Consider the following 20,410-nt stretch of genomic DNA (forward strand, 5'->3'; position numbering starts at 1 on the left):
TAATAGTCCCGTTGGACATGCCTTGCGCGAATGTGTCTGATTCCTTTTTGACCCCATTCATGCCTTTAGGCACTCCAATATCCCCTGGCAATGAGTTTCTCCATCCAGCTACACATTGTGTGAAAAAGGACTGCTCTTCAGCTGCTTTAGAGCAATTGCCCGATAATTTAACCATAAAACAAGCATTCTAATTTCATCAGATATACAGGCTAGGAAAGTGAAGACGTGCCGTATGCGCTCAGATTTCCCAGAACCGTGCGCATGGTTTGGGCACGCGTTAAATCTCAGTTACCTGGACAAATGCATTAGCAAGTGAGAGTCTTCAGTGACACTCCCTGGGCACACGTAACTGGTCCCACCTCTGCAGGAACCCAGCTGAGACCTCCAAAAAACTGGGTTTACCGGGTCACTGGGGCACCAAATGGAGACAAACGGTTGCATGAGAGCTGCCGTTCATCGGCGGGTGCTCCTGGGCGAAAGCAGCGGGATGGGTGTGCGAGGGCCCCGCAGCGCTGCACCGGCAGCAGCGATGACTTCCCAGGCACCAACCTGAACCAGGGCTGACCTTTGCTTAAGGGTCCCGTGGCATGGACCGGAGCGGCGTAACCCTACCGAGGGACTAAAAATAGCAGCTAGCTAGTCGGTGCTCTGCTAAGTGCCTGGGGGTTTGTACGAAAGGTAGGTTGGAAGAAGCGCTGCCGGCTCCAGGAGGCTCGCCGGCGTGAGCGGTGCTTTCAAGCATCAGCAGCTGAGCACGAGCAAGCGCATCACCGGTCCCCGCCGCTACGGAAAGTGCTCTGGGGCTGCCTGCCGTCGCGCTACCTGCCTGGCCGTGGGGGTACAGCACCCCCTGAAGAGGCAGCGCACGCAAATGTCTTGCACAGCTGTACTTCCGACCGTGCAAAGAAAAAAGCCCACCATCTGCAGTGAGCAAACCTATCTGTGAGCGGTTTTTTAAAAGCTCTTCCTTCACGCCCTTGTCTGGTTTTCACTGAAAAGTGTTACTTTCTTTCAAAGAGGAAGCAGGTGCTTAGAAAGGGTTGGTTTTTGCAGCGGTGGGCAACGGCAGGACGCGCGGCCTTAGCTCAGGCCCACTTTGCCCGGTTCAGACAGCCCCGCTCCCACGCTGGCGCTGAGCACTCCTCCGAAGCCCACCCTGCGGGGCGGTGGGCTGCAGCCGGCCTCACCTTCCCGGGGCGGCCCGGGGTGCCCACCCGCTTGTGTGCCTGCACACGTGTGCCTGCACACACGTGCCAGCACACACGCGCGCAGGCTGTCCCTGCGGTGTGAAGGACGGCAAGCTGTCTTTACTTTTTCTAGCTGATAAAAAGCAGAGAAAGATAGACAAGTTTCTAAGGTGACAAAACGGAGCTGAAAACAAGTGTCGCTGTCAGTCAGGGCCCATACGCAGTACTCTGTACCTTTGGGAGTCTTGCAAGCTTTAGCTACAAAGCCGAGACTTGAAAGGGAAGGGAAGGGGGAAGAGAGAAAGGCGATACCGAGTGTTTCTCTGTCCTTCTCTCTGCCTGCAGACTTCTACCCTTTCTTTGCAACTTGGGTGAAAGTGGCTACCAGGCTGAGAAGTTTTTGAGCAGGATTTACTAGCTGGAGAAGCAGCTGGCATGGCTGCTTCTCCAGAAACCAAGCTGAAACCGAGATTTTTTTTTTTTCTCCTAATTCACAGGCTTTTCAAAGAAATAAACACAGGTAATCGGTTTTGACCGGAGATTTATTTTATCTCGTGGCTTCACCAATACTTTGACCATTTTGTAGCAGCTGTGGATGAAATGCTGTTTCATTACGCAGGACTTACAAACCTGGGGAGAGTTCTCGCTAGCCACCCTCACTTTCCTTCTCTGACAGTGGTTTGCACGCGTGCCGAGCCGGGGTGGCTTTCCTGCACGTGGGCATGGTGTCCATGCCCAGACGGATGCTCCTTGTGGCCGTGGGGACCAGCAGCAAGAGGGAGCAAGCTAGAGACGGACCGATTTCCAGGCTGTCCGCTGACAAGTGACCCTTGGGGCAAGGCCAGCACAGAGTTGAGGAGCAGGGGTCGGCTCCCTCTTGACACTCCACATGAGAGCGCCTGTCCCCTGCATAAAGCTGAGCCAGGGGAGAACCGAGCTCCGTGTCGTGCTGGGGATGGAGTCTCCATAGCCTGAGCTAGTCCCTTATTTCTGTTTTGCCATGCCATGACTCCAGAGTTCATGTGCGTATGCTGAGACCTGAATGGGTTTTTTTTTTTTTTCCTAGTAGCAGTGAGGCAATTTCCAAATGCAACAGAACAGGATATATGATGTATACATCAGATGTCATCCCCACTTTACTGGGACAGTGCTAAGACAGGAGTCTGGCACACAGCAGTCTCTGATCCATGTTAAGCATGCAATCACCTGTTTTAAGCCTGGCTTACCTATCTGAAGGAGAAGCATGCATTTTCTTTGTGCTTCAGGAGTGGGTAACTGCACCCCATGAGGGTTTATCACTTCCCTTAAGCCCTGTGCAAGTTCTTGAGCATCTCGCTCGTTCATGCTGGTACAGCTTGCTCTGTTCACGGGCAGGAGATGCTCTAGCACACTGAAATAAGCCTCTATTTCGGTCTGCAAGACCTGTGTATTAGCTGTGCATTCAGCAGAAAGCAATCAGCCTGCAGTATTTTGGTGTGTAACCCGTGAAGACTTTTCTCTTTAAAATTGCCACTGTCCTGTGTTAGCTGTTTGTGGCAGCGGCTTCCGTCCCCCCCCCAGATGTCTGGTATTGCTCAACGCAGGGGCTGCCTGGGCAGGAGCAGGGGAGGGGACGGCGTGCTCAGCCCTCTCCCTTCAGCCGTGCTTTGCACGGGCCCCGCTAAACGGAAGGGAGAAAAGAAAAGAAACGGGAACTTCTTTCTGGAATCGTATCATCCCAAAACTGAGAGAAGAAGCAAAATTTAAATAAAAAGGACTGTTTTTAGTAAAGGGTGGTGAACTTGCTAACCTCGCAGCGAGCAGTTCCCATGCTGTGGTCTATGGAGGAATGGCTGGATTCAGTGCAACAGTTCAACTCCTTATTTCCAGTCGCTAATCTGTATTAAATATCAGCTGGCGTTATATGAAACATTTCCTCAGTATCTTCCAACGCACTGGGAAATCTCAGACTACTTCCGGAGTGAAATTTAGCCAAAGAAAACTGCGTAAGCCTCAGTTTCTGAATTATTAGTAAAGCATTACATGAAAGAAGGTGCAGCTTTGTACATCTACTGTGGTTAGTATGACATATCACATATTCATCTTGGCCTAAAAAGAAATAGCACTTTGACTATTTTTCTGTGTCTGCATTAGAGGTCAGAAGAAGAAACAACACCAAAAGAGAAAGAAAGAGAAAAAAGAGCAAATGCCAAACTTATGGTTGTGAAACCACTCCTTGCAACTGAAATTTCCCTCAAAACCACCTGACACAACAGAAATGTGGGCCTGATTTTCAGATGAATAGTTCATACAATTTTCACTTATGAAGGCCAATAGCAGCACAGTGGGAACTTGCACCCAGCAGGGCTTTCACAAGTGGGTGGGCGGTAAGACTGAATGACAAGTTAGGACGTTTTTGGCATCAACTGTAGTGCAAATCTGGCCTGAAATCCTTATTAAGCTCTAGGAAGAGAACCTGCTAGCAGGTACCTGTGGTCTTGCAGGTATCGCTGGGCACTCGCCAACTCTGCTCCAGTGGGAAAAGGGCCCTGAGATTTCCTCTGGTTTCATCACTGCATCTCCCAGGTGTGGTCAAAATGCATTTTGATCAAAAGAGGAAACTCTGTTTGCAGACTGCAAAAAGGAAAAAATGGGATAAACCCAAGCATTGCTCTGTAGCATATATGACTAATCCATAAAAGGATGCACCGAGTTACAATTTCTTTAGGAAAATAAATGAAAACTATGACATGATCCCTCACAGCTTCCATAAGGTAAAACCAGAGGTCAGAAAGCAGTGTCTCCTCTCAAAGAAACGAAGGAAAAAGCATTTCTTGAAATGTCAGTGAAAAGTATTGTACTGGGCATTTGATAAGCTTCTCATCCTCAGGATGATATTTGCATCAGTTGCCCTGGGAATAAGAGAACATTTCATATTCCTTAGACAAAACTAGGCTAAGATGGAATTACAGCTGGGAGCAGATTAACAAACTCCGAGTAAAACATATTACAGAAGGACCGTAGCAATTATCTATCAAAACCAAGCATGCTAAAACTCTGGAAAAATCAGACTTGCAGGTAAATTTAAATGAAAATGTAAACACATGAACACAGGGAGACATGGGCAGCCAAGCGTGGCAGGGATGATGGTGCCTCTGCGAGCGTGATGGCAGTCCAGCCCCACTATTTTGGGGCAGCACCTCATGGGATACCCCCCCTTCATCTGCTCTGTGTTCAGGTGATAGCCCTGGGGCCTTGTTCTTCCACAGTTTTCCCCCTGTTTAAATTAAAGTATATGTGAAAAATGGTGCTGATTTATTTTCATCAGGACTAGATATTATCCTGGAGCTCTTCCATCTTAGCTGATACAGACACTAGAGTATGTCCATTCAAATTCTCTAATTTGTGATTAGTTCTATATTAAGCAAAGTCAGCTACAGCATCTTTATACAGGACCTAAACCCACTTAAATCTTCTCTTCATTTATGTGGTCCAATGTAAAAAAAGAAACTGAAAAACAGAGCAAACCTTTAAGATTAGCTACCCACTACCAAAAGAGGTATCAAGCCATAATATATAATTGCCAAGCTGCCTATTAAAAAAGTGTATCTATTAAACTAAATCATTTCATATGCCTTCCACCAAACTTCATCCCAGTCCACCAAATGACTTCAGCACGTCCTCAGACTGATTGAAATTCTCATGTGTTGAGCTTTAAATACATACTTTTATGCTTGGTAGGATACTGGCTTATCAGAACAAGCAACGCTGTGGCAAGTGGGCTGGTGCTGGTGGCACTGGTGTTAATGAGCAAGTACCACAAGACTCAGAGGCTGCTGGTTCAGATGAGGACATCACACGCTGTTCTTTCCCGGAGATGGTTAGAAGTTTAATTCCCTACCAGACCTTGTATTTTATCATACACTGTAAAAGGTTCCTGTACAACTTGTTCTAAAAGCCCTGAGTTACCCCCTGTGTACTGAAATGAGGATTGGAATGCTTCCAAATCATACTAAACCAACTTGTTATCTATATTTCCTTTACACTGAGTATGTAGTAAATGGGGGAAAAAAACCCCCAGGATTTGCCACATAATACAACTGTGGAAATTTCATAATTAGGAGGACTAATTGACCTTGCTGAAGATAAGATTATTTCCAGGACTCTAACTGGAAATGAACTTGCTCATATTCGGATGTTTCTATCCGACTGGACAAGTGGCCTATCTGCAATACAAATTTGGTTTGCATGGCCAATAATACGGGTATAGGGCTGTCACAGCACCCTGCAGTCCTGGCCACAGCCACCTCGGAGGGGAACCACACAGAGGTGCCCAGAGGACTGCTTGGGGGTCCAGGCACTGCTGCACGGGGAGGCTTCACCTCCCCCTATGGTATGTAACACTCTATGTAACCGTCTTGCAGAGCGAGATGCAATCTTGCAGGGCATGGTTGCCTTTTAAATTAATTCTCTGATCACTATCATGACAATTATGTCTTTAAATTTGACAAGGACAGGGACCCCACAGCCTGCTGCATTTCAGACCACGGCAGCACCTGGCGATGAGTTGCGAAACTCTTCCTGTAATGAAAGCGGTGGTGGTGGGGAAATGTCGTGCAGAAGCGTGAAATCTAACCTTGGAGACTGCCGTTATGGATGAATACAACTGCTTGCCTTTGGGTTTTACAAGAAGCATTTAAAAAAAAAACCCAAACAACAAGGTTGTACTGTGGCACTCCAGCCTCTGTCATAGGTTTCTTCTTCCCATGGAAATAATTTGTGATGCCTTGAATTCAGAGCCATGCTTCAGTTTGCAGAAGGTAAGGCCAATACCCCTTGCATAGCGTAGCTTTCTGAGCATGGCTAGATTGATCAGATAGCCGCGTCTCAGTAAGTGTCACCACAGTGCCATGGCACAGCAAAGCACATGGCAGGAATTAAAATCAAGTGCTTCATCCAGCTATAGAAGTGACATGCTGAGGCTGGGCAAGTGTAACTCGCAATCTTTCTTTCATCCCTTTCTGGCGAGGAGCAGCTTCCTTTCCCACGCAGTCCTACCTCCTTTCACCCCATCTGCTTGAAAAGAAACTAAAACAAACAAAAAAAAAAACCAAAAACCAAACAAACCCTAAACATAAACCAAAAAAAAGGGAAGATACTGATGCAACACAGCTGAAAGACACCGGTTTAGCCGCCGTTTCTGTATTGCTCAGGAAAGCCTGCCGGCCAAAATACAGGTCTGTGTGCTGTTAGAGCTCTTCGCCTCATGGCCTCGCATAGCTGAAGCTGCCTTGGAAAGAGGATGGCTTCTGGTGGAAACATGGTCCAGAAGCCACCAAGAGCACTAAGTTAGACCTTTTGCTCCCAACCCCTGCTCCCTAGGCAAAGGCCAGGGCGGAGAGGAGGGCTGCTGCTGGCTGCTCCATGGCCAGCCATAGATCCCTTTCCTTGCTCAAAGTTTGTAGCTGTCCACTGCCATTTATCCGTAACCTGGTCTTTGCAAAAAATGTAGGCAGGATCAGAGTAGAGGTATATCCATGGTAATCTGTCTCCCACATCTTTCTGTGTCATTCTAGTGGTCTCCACATCCATTGTAAGCCCAGATAAGACCTTGCCTGACCCCTTCCCTTAGCTTTCCAAGCATGCCGCCACTTCATCTTTTTATAAATTTATAAAGCTTCATATTAAAAGCAGTTATACCATCTCTTCATATTCAAAAGCAGTTATATCCCTCTGGCTTTCATGGGAAGATGGACCCCCCAAATCTCTTGTGTTTGATATTTCCTGGTGTCCAGACCCAGCTTATGGTGAGTTAGCTGACATGCCTTGTTCTTTGACATAAATGGCTCCCTCATCCAAATATTTACTCTTGGCTGCAGTTACCAACAGCAATCCTAATTCATACCTAAGGAGCCAGGACCACCATCCATCCCCCTGGCTCCAGTTCTGCCTGCTGACTGAGGAATAACGTCTCCCCTCCACGAAGGGATTTCTTTAGACCCAAGCCTGTAAATAAACCTACTTTGAGGTTGGAGTTTCATGTCATTTTTAGGTCAGACTGAAAAATGCTTCTAGTTGCAATGAATCCCCCTCCCTTTCATTTCAGCTAAAGTTTAAAAGAGATCTCATCCAAGTTGTTCTTGTAAAAAACAACTTCTCACTCCCTCTCTTGAGTGGTTTGACGGGTTTTTTTCATCTTCTTCTGACCTGCAGGGATTTTTCCCCTGCATATACGTAGCACCCGCTGTCCCTGGGGCAGGTAAGCAGTGTCACTGGCTGGCTGTTGGGCTTCGCTTCAGCTCACTTCTTAGAAAGTACAAACCACACTGAAAAGCTTGCTGAAAAGTCACTGCGTGCCTTAGAAAGCGAAAAACCTGCTCCTGGGTAGGCCCTGAAAGTCTGGGTGTTAGCACCGCGCTGTGAAAGCTCGGAGGTGATGGACCTGCCCCGCAGCCTTGGGCGGGTAGCGGGTGGATGGGGGGTGGCAGGGCACCCCGATCCCACCCCTCCGTCCTCCCGTGGCTTCGCTGTAAGCAATCAGTAAGTAACCACCATGCAATTTAATAGCATATTACATTATGCAGCAGAGCCAGTTTACAAATAGGTTTCTTGGTGCGAGCCCAAGCTCCCCGTCCCCCTGCCCCGTGCCGGGGGCTGCGCAAGGCTGTGTGTCTGAGCCTGGCTGTGATGGGCACGCAGGCAAGAGCATCGCCCAGCGGAACGTGAACGGAGCAACTCTTTCTAGCTAGTTGCTGCAGGTATTTTGGAGGGTACCAGTGAAGGCGCTGCTGTGGGTTGGTTTCACCAATTCAATCCTGGAATTGAAATTTATCTCTAACAAACAGGTACAGAGAAGAAGAAACACTGGGACCTGCGCTGCTGCGAGCTCCTTGGCAAAGTGGATTTGGATGCAAAGCAGATGTGCCACGGTCTGGACCAGAGGATGCAAAAATGGGTTGTGGGACAGTGATGAGCAGAGACAGCCCCGGCAGCAACAGCCCCCCCCCTCCAATGGTCCTTAGGTGAGGTGTAAGGAAGAAACAGGTACAGCCATCCTGAGGTGGGGGCATTTCCATCCCTGCCGCACAACAAAAAGTTTTTACTATTTCTAAGATTTCAGACTGTGATGTTCAGCTTTTGCAGAAAACCAAGGTAGTGGCCTGTGGTCCAAGGACTTCTTGCTGTCACCTGGTAGGCTGTGCTTTTAACAGGCAGCCAGGGAGTGTTAAGAATATTTTTACAATGCCTGTCCTCAAGGGAAACTAATCACCAAGTACTTGTTTTCACCATACGAGCATAAAACTACCCAATGACCCATTGACATACACCAAAACTGGTATACAGTTGGAAAAACTGCAGTTTGCATCAGATGTTGGCTTGAATCACATGATTTAATGAGCACAACTGGCAGACACAGCCTGTTCTCTGTACCTTCCATACTCACCTGCACATAAAGGCTTGTAGATGGTTTATGAGATGTTAAGGTCCACACCCTGACAGCTGCAAGTTGTTCAGGTTGTTTGTAGAGACTAGAAGAGAACAAGTTCAGCCCTGGCCCCTTCCCCACCTACATGCGAAGCTATATCTGGAACAAAGCGTCTAATGTTTGTACTGAACCTCATCAACCTCACTTCCACTTGCAGAGCTGAAGATAGGAGGAAACAAAAGCAGAGGACTGCAGGACCTGAACACAAGTGCAGATGTTCACTTGAAGCTTATTCCAAAGCCCCACTCTGCAATATAGCTTTAACCTTTTCACTGTTATTCTGATCAATACTTCCTTTTAATATGATCTTACTCGGAAGAAAAGGTGCTTCATGAGGAGATCTACAGCTGTGCATCCAGAACAGATACACTAAGGTATCTGTAACCTCAACATGACAGGAAACCCTTTGCCCTGCCAATGCATCCCACCAGCCCTTCTCAGGCTTGTCATCACTTGGCAATTTTTGGTGTTCAGACATGCTGCTGACAGCACCGTGTGAGCTGCTTAAACAGGAGAATCTATGCTCTGGACGATGGCAGTGAATCATGATGAAACTTTTCTGGGAAAAGGTTTTCACCAACGGTAGCCAACAGAGCTGCAAAGTGACCAACCTCAGAGAAAAATGCCACATATCAAGCAGTAAAAGGGGAAAAGTCTTGGCTAAGTGAGCAAAAGGCTTAAGAATCGACATTACCTTCTGAGGGAAGGGATAACTATCATGTGGGCTTTTGTTTGCTGTCAAATAAGTTAGACGTTACAGTAAATAGCATTTACAGAGACTTCTGCCTGGCCCTGTAACAGCTATGAAATGCAAGACTACCAGAAAAGCAAAATCTGGAGCTTGTGCTTGATGTGTGTTGAAGGGACTGCTCTGAGCTGCTGTCTCTGATGGGTCAGCCTTGCCCTGCCGCAACGTGTGACGGAAGCTGACACTGCATCGTGAAAAGTCGGTGTGGTTGAGGAGCTTCATCTACAGCTGAGAAGATTACTTAGCTGACTGAGGTAAGAGCAGTGACATCTGAAGGCTTGTGTTTCATCCTCCCAGAAAAGGTGCTTCAGGGATCAGGAGCCTGGTAACAGGCTGTGTTGCTCTGGGTGAAGAAGGTCCCTCGCCGCGCAATGGGAGACGTGACTAGGCAGAGAGCCTGGGCACAACGATCTCTCCAGGATTAAAGGAAAACATGTGATTTTCCCAATTTCCAGGAATTAATGGTGAATGCTCAGATCAGCTGGCTTGATTTTTGTGAACATTATATTATTAACATCTGGCAAGAGAAAAATGTGATTGAAGACCCATCAAAAGAGAAGCTTGCTCACGATTTCGTAAGGGACACAGCTTCTCTTGGGACTCTAAAAACAAAATAAAGATCAGATGTGACAACCTAGGACCCCAGCTGAGTCCAGAGCAACTGAAAGGTCCGCCTGGATTTTCTGAGCCACAGAGGTCAGAGATTGATTTCAGGGCACTTCTTGGCGGATCCCATGAAGAAGTGTTACAATTAAGAGACCGCAGAGCACAATACCACTATCCAAATAAGTGATCATGCTGCAGAGATCAAAAATGGCATAAAAGGCAATGAGCTGAGGTCTAAATTTTTGCCTTAGTGGGTTGTTAACTCAAAACAAGTGCAAGCCCTGGATTCTGGGAAGAGAAGTGAGGAGAGGAGAGGAGAGGAGAGGAGAGGAGAGGAGAGGAGAGAAGAGAAGAGAAGAGAAGAGAAGAGAAGAGAAGAGAAGAGAAGAGAAGAGAAGAGAAGAGAAGAGGTGAGGTGAGGTGTAAAAGCTCACCCATGGAAATCCTATGTACTTGTAAGTTAAAAGCATAAGAAGAAAGGTGCAGTCACTAGAGGCACAAAAATCAATGCATTAATCCTGACGTTATTTGACTGGGGAGGCTCCTGTTTCTGTGTCATAGTGGATATTGCTATGAACCATGAACATTTTGTTCACTTTAGCATTGAACAGATGGCAAGAAACTGGAAGGGATTCAAACAGCAGTAGACATGATTTAAGAGACACTGGAAGAACTGGCTTGAGAAAGAAGCAAGCAAATGTAAAACTAGGGATGGGAAATGTGCTAGAGCTATTTAGAGAGTATAAAGCCACCAAGAGAGGGGAACTATTTAGTTTTACAGAACAGAATATAAACCAAATGAACGTGCTATGAGTAACGAAGGGCTCTGGAAAATTAATCCTACCTGGTCTCACTGCACTTATTTAAGTTACCAGTCCTTTTTCTTGCACCTCCACTACAGCTGGGGCAGTAGCGAGGCAGGCAGTGCAGTCTCCCCTCCACTGGCAGCCCACTGCATGGCGGGTTTAAATTTTTAGCTTCCAGGCTAAAATTGCACACCAAACCGTGAGCTCTGGTGGCCGGTGTAGGTCTGCTACCATTGCTCCTGCCCCAATATCTCCAGCAGCGCAGGGACGAAAAAGAAACAGTGCGTGGCGATTTCCACAGCTACCCCAGCAAGAACTTCTTGAGGCTATGAGTAACCCCCAGCAGCAGCTTCTCTTCTGGGGACCTCAATAAATCTGTACGGAGGTCAGGTAACAGGAACGAACACCCTGCTCGGGTGGATGTCCCACACCAGAACCCCTCTTTTCAGTACAGCTGGCTCCAGTATGTACTGTACATGGCTTCAATTGCTCCTTGCGGCTGCCTGGCCAGCAGCCGCTGGGCATCGCTTCCCTCTTCGGCTGTGTTACCTGCAGTGTGCCAACAGACCGTGTGAGCCCCAGCGACTTCAGCTGATCTCTCCCACTCCCTCACAAGCCCTGTGCACAGCAGGAGAGATGATCAGCAGGAAGGGTGGGTTGCCTCTGCAGGGAAGCCCACTCCTCCTTGAATTGCTGGGTGCTGGCTTTTGCTCGTCACCTTCATGACTTGAATGTGCACAGAGAGCTGGCAACATGCCGAGCACCCTCGCAGCCTCCACTCCTTCCCTTTCTAACACTCATCCCCATTTCCAAAGCAGATGTAAAGTTGCAGATGCCCACACTGAGCCCATGCAAAATATTTTACCGCATTTACATCGGAACTTTTCTGTGATGCATGGCTTGCTCATGGCTGGTGGCAGTTTGTGGGATGCTCGTGCTTGCCAGTGAGCTGAGAGACGCTGGGCCCCCGGTGGGATGCCTGCCCATGCACCCCTGCACTCCCACACCCACGCACTCATGCACCAGTGCACCCATGCACCCGCACACCCCTGCACCCACGTACCCATGCATCCGCGCACCCGGGAAGCCGCAGCAGCCCCTGCCAGCGCTGCGGCAGCTCTGTTTGCAGCCTCCCCTTTAGTGGCCATGGCAACTGTCGTTGTGTAATGAAGTGTTGCCAGGAACTGGGCCAGGAGCAGAGCTTCGTAAAGGAAATAAAAAAAACCAAACCAAAAACCTAAACCCAACAAACCAGGGAAAGGCATGATGTCAAGACATTGAAATCCAAGAACCCCTCCTGCCTGGCATCACACGCACTTTTCGACGCTGGCCCCCTGCAATCCAGCCTTGTCATGGCTGATCCCGGTCCCAGCAGCTGAAGAATCGCCGCTCGGAGGAGCGCGCGTGCTTGTTTGTGCTGCCGTTTTCTTTCTCCCCCGTGGTAAACAAGAACAAACTGTATCCACTGCTCATCTAGTTGTTCTTTACGGAAGTGGCTCGGACAATGAAACACGTATTACTAAGCAGTTAAGCCGACAGAACAGGCTACATATTGTGGGATGCCAGGCTGGAACGACTTAAATACTTGTTATTTTGAGCCAGAATTTTTTGCGTTTGCTTTGCTGAAAATCCCTCCGCTGAAAGACAGAGGTATTTTTAAAAGTGCCAGACCTTGCAGGTTTGTTTGGTTGTAGGTTTGTCTCCATGAAGGGCAAATTTCCCAGGGGTGCAGGGATGCCTGAACCCTTTCTGAGCCAGCCAGCTCAGTCCCAGAAACTGCATCCCCATCACGGTGAGCCCTTGCCAGGCCAGGGGTGTCCCAGGGAAGTGCTCTGGAAATACCCTGCGGACCTGCAGCCCAGCTGGGTTTTGGCTAGGCGATCTCTGCCCGTCTCTCGTTGAACAGCTCACATGGGGTTGGCACAAGGAAAGGCAGGGACTGGACATGGAAACCAAGACATTCATTTTTTAAAATCAGAAGGTGGGAATGCAGGAACAGAGGTGTGGGAGCAGAAGCTCACTGCTAAACTTTAATCTTTAATCCCCAGGTTCCATGAGGGCATCTCACCTCTGCAGCCTGAAGCCCTCGCCAGGCTGGCTTGCCACAGTGGGAGCTGGGGAGAATGGGGGGGGAAATGGGGAAGGAAGGATGCTTTCTAAACAGGGGAAGGGGAAATTGCCTCTGTCCCCAGCCAGAGTGGAAATAAGAGGAAACGCTATTTTTTCAGCAGGCAGTTTCTGTTGTCTTTGCAGGGTTTTTGGTCAACACAAGCCTTGGTTACCAGTGTTTGTGAGCTAAATGCTCTGGGGCAACAACGCTGCAAGGAGACAACACGCCAATGGAACTTTTAACTAATTGCAAAAAGGACCCTGGTCAGTCCTGTTTCCCTGCCACTGGTTTCACTTCACCGTAAAACCAAAAGTGCCTGCTCTGCCCTGTCGTCTGAGCTCAGGACGGCCCGCAGCTCATAGCTGCTTGGAGGTAATGGTCATGGCTGCTTTCTCTTTTAATAGCAATAAACCCCCCCGAGCTGTCAGTCTTCCCCAGCAGGGTCCACTAGGACAGCCCCAGCCTGCCCAAAGAGCCATGTGAAGGGAGCAGGGACGCTGCTGCTAATGGTCCCCATGAGATGTTAACCCCCTTCCAGCACTTCTGGGACAAGGGCAGGAACTTTGGGTGGGAGTCTTCACCCCATAAAATGTGGCTCCTTTCAGCTTGTGTCAAAACATGTTTATTATAAAAGGGACTTTGTGCAAAGATGCGAGAGCCTACCCTTCCTTTTTTCCCCTTGCCATTACAATGCAACAACTCCCCTTCCTTCAGGGGTGAAGAACTGCCAGCGTAGCCAAAGGCTGGCCCAGGCAGCTCCTCCGTGGGTTTGCATGAACCTGTTTGCAGTTCAGAGCAGAAGCACTCGCGGGTTTGGGCTGACATCTAGTGTCGGCGTGGACGAGGCCAGAGAAACCGGCTGACTCATTTCTCCCAACGTGTCAGTGGTGACCTGCAAGGAAGAAGGAAGTTGACATTTCTTTGGCTTAGTGCTTCTAATGTGGTTAGAGACCTGACCCATAAGCCCACGAGTATCTTTGTTCCATTGACTACTGAAGAAAATAATAATAATAATGGGACACTAAAAAATCTAAGTGGACAAGTAGTTTTAGGCTTGGAAATCACAAAAACAGCTCGAAGTGCTTAGGTATGCTGTTGTCTCCCCATTTTGAAGCATCACAAAGACTAGCCGGACGTCTTGAGCAGTACAGGTTGTTTATAAGGAGGAAGACACTTGATGACGTACTCTTGAACAGTTGGATATGATTTCAAGGGACTTACCCATCAAAAGCATTTGGTATGACAAGTTTCAGAAAACCACACTGCTGCTGCCTTGATGTGTCATTATTTGCTTACCGGCCACATTTCATGTGGCCTCACCCTTTTCATACTCCCCTAACCGTTGCAAGATCTTTCCACAAAAGCCAGCGCAAAAGTTTAAGTCGGTTCACCGTCATACTGTCTTACTCCTGAGATACTTTCCTCGGAGACCTTCTGCGTTGGTCAGAAGCCATTCAGGGACTGATCGCCTCCACGGATGTGTGGAGTGTGACAGGGATGGGCATTGCTCATCTGGCACAAGGAGAAAGAGATAAGCTGCTCACATGGATGCTCAATACCTCTCAAAATCATGTATCCAAGGATGAACTGGAAAAAAACATGCAGCTCAACTGTGAAAATATTTTCCAAAAGATGCTTTGGGTGCTCAAGTTCACCCAAAAGCTCAAGTTCACAAGGCTGGAGGAATGACTGAACAAGTTCAAGGAAGAGACATTAACTGAGGATAATCAAGTACAGAAAGGGGCTCAGACAGTCCCTGAATTTTTGCAGGCTGGGAAAATATCTGGACGAAGTATCATCAGGTGCTTGCCCTGTTTTGATACTGCCCTGTAGGCATATGGTTTTGGCTTCTTTCTGAAGGAGGGTGCTGGGCTATAGATGACCCTTTGGTTGGGCCCAGAAGGTCCGTACTGGTATCACCCTGTATCACCATTTATCGGTGGTTTTTTATTTTTAACTTAGGTCTGCTCTAACCCTTCCACATGGCACAGGCAGAAAAAAGTGCTTTTCTAAAACAAAAGCAGTTTCAGCTCTCTCCTAAATATACCCCTTCCTGTGTTCCCACCTTGAAAGGCAGATAGGATCTTTGGGACTGCAGAAATCAGCAAAAGGGGAAAAATGGGGGAAAGAAGAATAACATAGGACAAACCTGCTTGGAGTGCACTTGGGAAGTTTGTTTTTATTTTTGCCTTGATACTATTAGCAGAAATATCACTGTTTCATGCAGAAAGTCACATCCTGTCCCTATACTCTGAGCACCAGCAGAAGACATGGCTTCAGTTTTGCCTGACTTTCCGTGTGCCCTTGCTAGCTCACCTCGCCCCCGTGCACCTCGTTTCTCCATGATGGTCCCAACAGTGCCGCCCTGATCCCCCTTACCTCTCTAGGAGACGAAGGCCATCACCTCTCCTTATGGTTACCCTACCTGCCTGGCACGGCGGGGTGAAGGCCCCAGTGGTAGCTTCAGAGGAATGATAACCACATCCCACCCGGGGTCCCACAGAGCCCGGGCCCCCTCTCTGCTCCTCACCCCCCTTTTTCCGGGGCAGGTTTCCTTCCAGTTGTAACAGATGTTTTATCCAAAGCTGTAGAAATGGGCTTCAGGCTTACAAATACATGAAGAAAAAGGAAAATGTGTTCCTGCTCTACTTTCCCCGCGTAACTGGGAGGGAGTCTGGTGCAAGAGGGCTCCCTAAGTGCAGTTGGTCAAAGCCGGTGGTGTTTACACAGGAGTCGGCTTTTTGGCACTCTGAAAGGGTGCAGATGGAGTCAGGGAACTAACAGATCTTTTTGTGATGACACCGCAGGCACCCTGCCATTGAAGTTTCGAGCTCAGGAAGTTCCCTGCTACTGCTTAACCTTTAAATACCCGGTCTTTCCTTTCAGTTTCCCCATCAAACAGGCGTTTCAGACGACCAGGGAATTCATACTTAAGCTCAGATGGTGCAGGACATCTTGTCCAAGCAGAAAATATTTGTTCTGTACACATGCTTGAACTCCTGAAAGTACATGGAGATACTTTATATAACTTTGAACCATTTAAGGACAAAGTATTCCTTCATATTGTTTTAGCTATAGTATATTTTACTTCATGCAGTGTTCAAATATATACATGTCTGCATTTATGGCCACTGTTTATATTTGATACTGTCCCTCTCTTTTTCTTCATGACCACATTAATGATATTATTCTTTGCTGCTGTCACGTCACATGCAATCCCCTTCCCCCATATAAAACCAAAATAGCAGAAAGTTGATCTTGGCACATAGAAATAGCCACTGCAAACAAACCCCTGAATACGAACAAGACCTACACCAACTGCTTAGTTACTGAAAGCATCCATTATCGACAGACGTCCTCCTGGTTCAGCCCTGATGCTGAGGCGTATGTTACTATGATGGTGGATCCCCTGGGGAGAAAAGGGTCTGACGTAACATTAACAATATTCATCAAGGGTAATATCAAGGGTTTGGGGTTTCATAATCCTCTTCCATTATACCAAGGCCATCTTAGCACTCAAAGAATTAGAACCAAAAGCCTTCTTCCTGAGGAGCTCTCCTGCCAGGCAGCTGCTGCTGGAGGTGCCCACTTGGGGAAACACTGTGTCTGCCACGGCAAACCACGGCAGAAGGGGCTGCTCTGAAAGCACACCTCAACTATAAAATCCGGTGCATTGGCTCAAAAGGAGAAGACAAAAACCACTTCTCTGTTACAGTGTATGCTTTTAGAGCAACTGCTATAAAACACTACTGGGTTCATATTTCATAAAACCATATAATGCTTTTGTTTTGAGGAAAGGGGTACTAACAGCTGCACAAGGGCCACATAAAACACAACAGCTTCGGATGAGTAATCATGAGTTTCTGCCTATGGGCGATCCAGAACGAAACTTGGTTCAGAAACTGCCACTTCCCTTCTCTTCTTCAGAAGACCTTTCCTGAGCTCTTCTGATCGGTATCCTGTGGATGAAGTTGCTCAGCTCAGCGTTTTGGCTGCCAGGAGATGGCAACTTGCTCCCAGGGCGCTTTTGACTCTCGCCTGTTGGCTGGCGGCAGCGATGCTGTTGTGGGAGGGACCCCCCACGTGGATAGTTTCTAAGGAAACCGTCCCATGCTGGGGTATGAGCAGCCTTTCCCCTCCAGTTTTCCATGTTTCGCTTCAGATGTGCTCAAAGTGGTGTCACTAGGAAAGTGTTTAATGGCTCATGCAATGTATCTTTAATTACTATTCATCCAGTGTCTTCCTGACAGATGTTCATGTCATATGTTTTAAAATAACATGCTTGTAACTCATCTTTAGGAAGTATTGGTCCAATTTTCCACTTGCAGGTTATTCCTGTGGCATATTCCACTGTGGCAGCAGTGCTATTGCTGGCGGCGCCCGACCCCGCGGCACTCCCAAGGGATGTGCCCGACCCCCGTGCAATACTAATTCCCAAGTGAGAACAGAAATTGGAAATCACCTTCCCAGTCTGTCATGGAGGCAGAGCCATGAAGGATGCTGGAGATGCTAGGCACGAGAGACTGCCTGGGGAATGGCATGGTGACCGGCAAGGGGCAGCGGGAGCCACCGGCATGTCAGATGAGAGGAGACCGCGTCAGGGACACCCGAGCCGGTGTTGCCCACAGTGACACTGATGCTTTTCCCCAGGTAAAGGAGTGGATAACTCCAGTGCTGTGCACAGAGCGGCTGGGCACAGGCAGTGCTTCCACAGCAGAGCACCATCTCCTGGATTTGGGCCTTGCACCCAGGTGTGGGGACCACGGTACATCTCCAGTCCTGCTGGGGTGGAGGCAGTAACATTTGGACACAGTTTGGAATGCCCCTTTAAAGCACCTTGTAAATCTCTGCCTGCAGTACTGGAAATATTCCTGTTTGCCCTGGTACTCTGCTGCCTCTGAGCGGGTGCAACCGTTTCCAGCATGTGGAGGAAACTGCAGCTGTGCAGGAGTATAACAAAATAAGCCAAACTCCAAACAAGCAGAGCAAACAAACTCTTAACCTTATTTCTTGGGGAAAACCAAAAAAGTTATCAATTTTCAAATGTTTCTTGCACCTGCTAAATTCATTTGCAGCAGTGTTTTATCTCGAACGGGCAGTCACAATGAAAGAAAAATAGCTTCTTTGTGGTGATCTGGTGTGCTTGTGACAGCCATTCAGGAGATGATTTACTGCTCTGTGCTGGAAGCTGGACAGCCACACTCAGTGCTCACACGGCATGAGGTTGCTCTCCATCGTTTCCAAACTTCCTTGAAAGAGCTAAGTACTTTGCCACCTATTTTCTCTTTCAAAAAACTATCAGAGTGGGGTTTTGCACATGTTGGCCATGCCAAGGAAAATAAGTCCTCACTGGGAATTAGAGGCAGCGGGCCATTGGCCCTGGAGATTATTACAGGGTGTCCAGTTCCAGCAGCTGACAGCACCATAGGAAATTTCAGAATTTTTTTTGCTGCCACGCAGTGGATTAGCACATCAGCATAATGTCAGGAGGGAAAACGTAGAAAATATGACCCATGTGCTATTAAAATAGATTAAGCGGAAAGCTTTGCTGGCGTCGGGCTGCCCCGGGGGACTGGTGCTGGAGGAACAGCCCATGCTTTCCACTTTGGGGCCACCAGCTGCCTCTGCTCTGCCTATGTGGCCTTGGCCACGATTTTCCACTCCGCTTCATGGGAGGGAGCCATGAACGGGATGCAGTCCAGAGCCCGGTACCGCAGCCCTGGTCGGCCCTGGCCTGGGGCGAACAAGAAGCAATTTTTTTCAAATAGGTTTGGACTCCAAAAAAAGTAGGGGTGCCACGGCTACTTCTGACACGTTATCCTCAGAGGAACCAGTGGTGGCTTTCAGCACTCACAGGCACAGCCCATGCTTCCCTGGAAACAAGGTGAAAATGAGTTCAGGGAAGCATGAACTTCGCAGAGCGAAGCCCCCAGCTCCATGGCCTGGGATCAGACCTTGTTTTTGGTCAGTCAGGCAGCAGAGGTTTCATCTTCAGTGCAGGATAACCACCACGTTGCCATGCCTTTCCGTGGTGGCTGCTCAGAGTGAATGGCATATAATTTTGTCAAGATGCATGTGCTGTTTTCATGTGCTATTTGTTTTGGTGCTAAAAGAGGAATGATGAAAGTGGAAAGTTTTTACTGGTTTGCCTGAGCAGTGGAAAGGACATGTTTCCACCTACCTCTCTCTGTTGGTCGTCAGCGTGGTGCCTTCCAGCCCACCACCACTACTCCCTGCCCCGTATCGGCCTCAGGTCCCCAGTGTGTCTACAGAGGACAGTATGGGAAAACAAGCCCCTGAAGTGATTTGTGTTCACAACAACATTTCTTGCCCCCTGAAAGGGTGATCGATAAGGCAGCTGAGGTTGGAGGAGTCCCAGAAGAAAAGCACCTCCTCAGGGAAGGATCTTGAAGCCAGAAAGAAAGCAAAGCACTGTGCATTCTGAGACTGGCTGGGAAGATGGTTGCCCAAGAAGGAGCAAGCCTTCCTACTGTTCCATTTCAGGTGATCAGAGATTTTTTTAGCTTCTTCTCAAAGAAAACCAGAGAGCCACTCAAAACTACCGACATCCTTAACTCCTCCGAGTTATTCAGTCTAAAGGGAGCAACTCAAGAGCAGCACACTGCAGTGGCCAGCCGCTCACACCAAAGGAGTGACAACGTACAAGTCCAGCTGTGCTTTACACGTGCTCTCCCTTCGCTTGTTTGCCAGCGTACAGATGGGCTGCGCTGGGCTAGAGGAAAAGCTGTGCTGCCAGAAGATGTGCAAACAGCAGCACAGGCAGGATCCCTTCTGCTGGAGGCAGCGAGGTCCCTCCGCAGGCAGGAGATGGCCTCAAGACAGTCCAGAGCCATTCACAGAGCAAGAAGAAAAGGAGAACGCAGGCTCTCCAGGTTTCCAGCTTCTCCCAGCAGCGCGAAGGGGAGGAAGAGCTTTAGGTATTTCTAGGAAAGGTGGGGTCAGTTGCAAACATATTGACTTGAGGATGTCCATACGAAGAGAAGAGCACTTTTATGTTGGCTAAAGCTGGAGCATTAAAGAGGAGCCTCCACACTGGGGACAGATTTCAGGGAAAACAAATGATTTCACTCAAGTGTATGATAAGCTGCTTAAACAGAGAGGAGCAGGATGTCAAACAATAGATTGTCTCCACTACTGGAATTGGAAGATGTGATTGTAAATCTCCGGACTGTGGCAGAAGAGCAGTGATCTAAAGCCACTAAGTCGAGGCAACTCAGAAAGAGGATGCGGATGTGGCATAGTGAATTCAGAGCAGACTAAAGTCACTACGCCACGTCCACATCCCACTGAAGTCCTGCTAAACTCTGCTTTGGGTTGCATTAAGGTAGAGATAAAGGGGACAGGAATCAAGGCAATTTATCTCAGACAGACACCTGGGGAGTACCCAGATGGAAAAATCAGACCAGGTCTCCTCAGGGCTGAAGGCTGTGCTAGCACCTGTCCTCAGATAAAAGATTCCTGCAGTCA

At 48.3% G+C, this 20,410-nt stretch overlaps 1 long non-coding RNA gene across 2 annotated transcripts; it reads right to left on the reverse strand.

Annotated features, from left to right (window-relative positions):
* Positions 1–1,711: 1,711 nt before the first annotated feature.
* Positions 1,712–12,176, reverse strand: LOC121233555. 2 transcript variants are annotated; one of them, XR_005933239.1, is made up of 2 exons: positions 12,130–12,176; positions 1,712–9,813 (listed from the first exon to the last, which is right to left on the reverse strand). It is a non-coding gene; the product is annotated as an uncharacterized LOC121233555 (long non-coding RNA). The 2 variants fall into 2 exon arrangements; XR_005933240.1 differs by lacking the exon at positions 12,130–12,176 and adding an exon at positions 11,868–12,012.
* Positions 12,177–20,410: the final 8,234 nt, after the last annotated feature.

This window comes from Aquila chrysaetos, chromosome 1, assembly GCF_900496995.4.
Source record: "Aquila chrysaetos chrysaetos chromosome 1, bAquChr1.4, whole genome shotgun sequence".
NCBI lineage: Eukaryota > Metazoa > Chordata > Aves > Accipitriformes > Accipitridae > Aquila > Aquila chrysaetos.